Source organism: Myxine glutinosa, chromosome 7, assembly GCF_964187855.1.
Source record: "Myxine glutinosa chromosome 7, kmMyxGlut1.1, whole genome shotgun sequence".
Taxonomy (NCBI): domain Eukaryota; kingdom Metazoa; phylum Chordata; class Myxini; order Myxiniformes; family Myxinidae; genus Myxine; species Myxine glutinosa.
Window position 1 is genome coordinate 89982187 of NC_136267.1, and position 5964 is coordinate 89988150.

The window sequence follows — 5964 nt, forward strand, 5'->3', positions numbered from 1 at the left end:
GTCTTTCTTTCGAAAGCATGTCCAATCAATTGAATTGGCCACAGGTGGACTCTAATGAAGTTTTAGAGACATCTGTAGGAGGATCAAATAAAATTGGATGCACCTGAGCTCAATTTGGAGGGTCATAGCAAAGGGGTCGAAAACTTATTGGCTCAAGCCATTTCAGCTTTTCATTTTTAATTAATTTATAAAAATTTCTAAAGTAAAAACTTCCACTGACATTATGGGGTATTATGTGTAGATCAGTGACCAAAAAAAAAAAAATCTCCATTTATTCCATTTAAATTCAGGCTGTAACACAACAAAGTGAAAAAGTCAAGGTGTGTGAATACTTCCTGAAGGCACACTGCAAATAAGAATGGTTAACGACCAGCCGATATTGCTCGTTACCTTGTTTTGCCACCGCCAACTGTTCAAACTATTTTTTTTTTTTTTCAAACGCCGACGAGTGCTGTGTAGGTGGCATGCAATTCGTGCCGTTCTGCTGGCACGGCCGAAGTAAGCATGGTGGCCATAGTGGGCATGGCGACCATGGGAATATTTTGTGAGGTCCCGTGTGGACACCACAATGGATTACAGCACGAGTACTGGGTTTTGCGGTACGAGTGCATGTGCTGGCACAAAGGCTGGATGGAGCCTGGGTCCGTCCATGGGGGAATCCACATGGTCCAATGGGAAGGATAATTTAGAGGGTGAAGGACTGATGCAGGCAGCTTGCTTGACATGATGATTGGAGGTTTTCGAGGTGGAAGACTGCTAAATTGTCATTACAAAAGAGTTACAATATATGGTAAGTAAGATACAAAGGTGTTTGGGTTTTCTGGGCTTGTTGAGTGGTGTTGTATAGGACCTAAACTAAGCATTGGAGCGCATCCCTGTTCAATTACACCAATTCTTATGGGGAAGAATTCCCTGCTATCTGTCGTTTTGTTACAAGTCAAACTTTTCTGGAACGCATCTTGGACATCCAGCGAGGACCCCTTGGCATTTCATGAAATGTGCTCGGCATGGCATTTCAAAAAGGTTGCATATGGGTTATGGCACAACTTGGTGGATGAGATAGGTGGCAAGAACAAACTGATTAGATTTTGGTTCAGGTCCGGATTCAGATCAGGCCTATCAGTGGAATACAACACAAACTGTTCAGCGTGGTCGAGGTATGTGCTCCACTGAGTGCTGTTCTAGTTACTGTTATGAGCTTCATGGTTCATTTTGCTTCTTGATTCCAAATTATTCATATTGTGTGAGTGAGCAATTAAGTTAAATACCACTGCGTTCCCAGAGAAACCCTTTCCCACCCCACCCCACCTCTTATCCCAAATTCTACCAACCTTGAAGACAGATATGCACTTCATGTGAGGCTCACACACATTTCTTCCTGATAATTTGTGTTACCTTTTTAAAATAGTTACTTCTCATTAACTCAACGAACTATGTGTCATCTCTCTTTGTTCCATCGAAAATGCAAATTCAGAAGCATCTCAAAATGCAAACCCCTTCCAGTCTACTTTTTACTCAAACTCAAAAACAAAACTTTCACGGCACTCTTCGATGTCGCTACGTCAACCGGTATGCCTCCGCTCACATTATTACATCATTATACATACTTGTACCACGTTTGATTTAAATCCCTCAGCTGTTCTCAAGTATCATTTTTACCTGACATGACCTCTGATCTTTGATGCCAAAATCCAATCGGTTCATCTTTTCATCATAATATATACACTACCGGTCAAAAGTTTCAGAACACCTCAATTTTTCCAGTTTTTATTGAAATTTATGCAGTTTATTGTCTCAATGTACTCTTAAATTAAGCATAGAACAAATAAACATTTGGAGATAAAAAGAAATCATCGAATCATTTTGTTTAACAAAATTTAATTTAAATTTTTGACTCGGCAAAGTAGCCACCTTTTGCAGATATAACCGCCGAACACACTCGTGGCATTCTTTCTACAATAGAAATCAAATATTGTTTGGGAAGTTCTTCCCAACACTGTTGCAGAAGTTCCCACAAATGTGGTGCACTTGTAGGTTGCTTTGCTTTCACCCTTCTGTCCAGTTCATCCCAAACCAACTCGATGGGGTTTCAGTCTGGAGACAGTGCTGGCCATTCCATGATTTGAAGCCTACGATCTTGTTCTTTTCCTCGTAGGTAGTTTTGACATAGCCTGGAGGTGTGTTTAGGGTCATTATCGTGCTGCAGGATGAACCCCTGACCAACTAGGCATATACCAGAGGGTATTGCATGGCACTGCAAAATGCTGTGGTAGCCCTTTTGGTTCAGGGTGCCAGTCACTCTGTGCAAGTCGCCGACTCTGGATCCAGCAAAAGAGCCCCAGACCATCACGCTTCCTCCTCCATGTTTGACAGTTGGTGTCACACACTGAGGAACCAACCTTTCGCCTACTCGACGGCGTACAAAAACCCTGCGTGAACCAAAGATTTAAAATTTTGATTCATCGATCCATAAGAACTTCTTCGTCTTCAGTAGTCCACTGGCGGTGCTACATGGCCCAGGCCAGCCTCTTTTTCTTATTTTGCCATCTTAGTAATGGCTTTCTTACTGCCACTCGACCTGTCAAACCTGCAGCTCGAAGTCTTCTCTTCACAGTTGAAACTGAGACTTGCTTACTTCGACCAGTGTTAAGCTGTGCTTGAAGCTGTTGTCCTGTGAGCCGCCTATCACGCAAGCTGTTGACTCTCAGAAACTTGTCTTCTGATTCTGTTGTGGCTTCGGGTCTGCCAGACCTCTTTCTGTCAGAGTTTCCTCCAATTTCCAAGTGCCTTGTGATGGTGTAGGAAACTGTCCTCACTGACACCTTGGCTTTCTTTGCAATTTCTCTAAAGGAAAGACGTACACTTTTAAGGGTTATAATGGTCTGTCTGTCTTCCTTTGTTAATTGCGTTTTTCTCGCCATTATGATAACAATATACTACTTCCTGCAGTGCAATATTGTCCAAATAATGCTTCAGAGGGTGTAATAACAGTCTGTTCCAATACTGCTTTTATACAGACAGGGGGTTTGTAATCAAGTAATCAGCAGAGGTTGGGACACCTGCAGGAATTGTTTGCATCAACTTTCAAGGCTTAATTTACTTACATTGCTGCAGAACAGCTGTAAGTTGTTAACCCATTACTTGTTCCCTGAAAGCCTTTTTTTTTTACAATACAACTGTGCAATTTAATTTATTTCCCCGTTTTTGCTAACCTAAACTTTTTTTTAACCTCGAGCAGTTTACTGCTTACCTTTGTACCATTTCAGGTTATTCACTGGACTTGAATTGCTTAAATTTCAATAAAAACTGGAAAAATTGAGGTGTTCTAAAACTTTTGACCAGTAGTGAATGTTTGCGTTTTGTTTGACGAAAACGAGTTTGCTCAAAATCCCATTATGGGTTCACAAGTTAGCACAGGAACATAATTTTTACCGAATGGGACCTCTGTCCTTTAACCTCTTGACATCATTATACTTGTAGCAAGTTTGATTTGGATCCCTTCAGCCATTGTTATTGTGGTAATAAAACCGAGTACAGACGCACAGCCAGACGGGCAACCCAAAAACATAATGCCTCCACTCTTTGGCGACAGACATAAAAATGTGAGTTGTATTAATTGCTTTTCTTTATATTCTGATGTGGATTTGTTGAACATTTGATGAAGCTCAAATTAGTAAAAAATAAAAATAAATTATGGCCTAGACAGACGCACGCACACAATTGCCTGTTGTGCATGGGGTGGGGGAGGTAGTAAGGGGACGGGCTAATAAAAGGTATTCTGATGCAGGGAAGACTTGAGCACTGGATGTGGCAGATGCCATATGCCTATATAAACTGCTTCATTAAGCTGCAGTCATGAACATATTTAAACATGGACGAGTTGTAAATACAACACCAGGCTCCACTTACGAACACCTTCTGAGCTCTTTGAACTGTCATTTCATATCAAATGCAGTACGAATGGTACCCCTCAAGGTTCTTTCTCTTCAGCAATGATCATGACAACAGAATCCTTTAAAAAGTGCAAGATAAAAACAGTATGCATTTTGCAAATAATCTACAGAATACTTTATTGAAAAATGGAAGAGTTTACAACTCACACCTGCACTATTTTATGAAAGATGCTATAACCCACTGCATAACACAAAGGAAGGATAATGAGGTAATGCATTAATCCATCCCTCCCGCCCCCCAAATATTCAATACAAGACAGTCTTGCAAGAGAACCGGATGTGAACTATAATTTCACATTATACAGTGTAACGCATCCCTCTCGGCTGCCCCCATTCTCCACCCTCCCCTAACCCCAAATCCTTCGAAAGATCCATTTAAGCTTATAGTGAACTACGTCCAAACAAAGTCACACACAAAAGCTACAATCAAACAACTTCATTTTTAACAAAAAGAAAGCAACTTCCATTAACACTACTAACTATTCAACACAGAGTTAACCAAAGAATGAATGCTTCAACTTTCCCCAGGCGGAATGAATAACAAAATAAGGCTAGCGTTTAACATGGTAGCAATTGAGTTGCAATCCGCTTTCTCAAAACACGCAACACATTACGCTAAAATGAGGCCGAGCCCCCTACTGTCCTGAGAGCTCGCGCTCTCCCCCTCCCTCCCTCACTCTTTCTCTCTCCCCCTCTCTCTTTCTCCCCCTCTCAATGGTGCAGGGATTTTAACCCATTCCTCTCCTGTCCCCTGCAGCCTGCAGTCTCCCGTTAAATGCACGCAGACATTCCTGTTGGACATGAACAAAAGCCATTAAACGTTGTAGATTATCAGGCAATTCACAAGACCATTTAAGGCATCAAACCATACACAAGCACAACAAGAGACACAATAACGCATCTGAGTGAGAAACTCTGCGAGCAATCTTACCTTGAACAAAAACAACTCGGCCCTACCCTTTTAAAAAGGTGGATATCACAACTACTGGAGCAAGGAATATTCTATTGGGAGAGCAGCCTATGACGCTGTGTGGGAGGAATATCTGTGGATTCCTGTCAAAATTACATCGATCTATTCGGATTAGATTTCTTTCATTTATGTTCGTCGCTCACCCATGATGAGGTGAGCATGGAATTCCAGAGGTTAGCCAGTCGTGCTGCAACCAGAAAGCTTGCCATACCCTGTTTGATTGGTGGCATTCAGAAAAGGGACTTAAAAATATTTTGTGCAGAGGCAGTCAACGGTCTGCTAATGGAATGTGTAATCAGAGCGAGAATGTGAGATATACACACTACATGGCGAAAAGTATGTGGACGCCCGAACATCACACCTGTATGTGCTCGTTGAACATCTCATTACAAAATCATAGGCATTAATATGGAGTTGGTCCCCCCTTTGCTGCAATAACAGCCTCCAATCTTCTGGGAAGGCTTTCCGTGAGATGTTGGAACATTGCCGGGGGAATTTGATTCCATTCAGCCACAAGGGCATTAATGAGGTCGGGCAATGATGTTGGGCGATTAGGCTTGGCTCGCAATCGGCGTTCCAATTCATCCCAAAGGTGTTCGATGGGGTTGAGGTCAGGACTCTGTGCAGGCCAGTCAAGTTCTTCCACACCGATCTCGACAAACCATTTCTGTATGGACTTCGCTTTGTGCACGTGGACATTGTCATGCTGAAACAGGAAAGGGCCTTCTCCAAACTGTTGCCACAAAGTTTGAAGCACACAATCGTCTGGAATGTCATTGTATGCTGTAGCGTTAAGATTTCCCTTCATTGGAACTAAGGGGCCGAGCCCGAACCATGAAAAACAGCCCTACACCATTATTCCTCCTCCACCAAACGTTACAGTTGGCACTATGCATTTGGGCAGGTAGCGTTCTCCTGGCATCCGCCAAACCCAGATTCTTCTGTCGGACTGCCAGATGGTGAAGCGTGATTCATCACTCCAGAGTCTAATGGCGGCGAGCTTTCACCACTACATTCGACACTTGGGCATTACGCATGGTG

The 5964-nt window shown here is 42.5% G+C and overlaps 1 protein-coding gene across 1 annotated transcript in view; it reads right to left on the minus strand.

Annotated features, from left to right (window-relative positions):
- Positions 1-4044: 4044 nt before the first annotated feature.
- Positions 4045-5964, minus strand: part of LOC137431400 (heterogeneous nuclear ribonucleoprotein A1-like 2) — a 33094-nt gene continuing 31174 nt past the window's right edge. The window contains exon 9 of the mRNA XM_068122695.2: positions 4045-4744. The gene's annotated coding sequence lies outside the window, so the exon portion shown is untranslated. The remainder of the gene's footprint in view (positions 4745-5964) is intronic.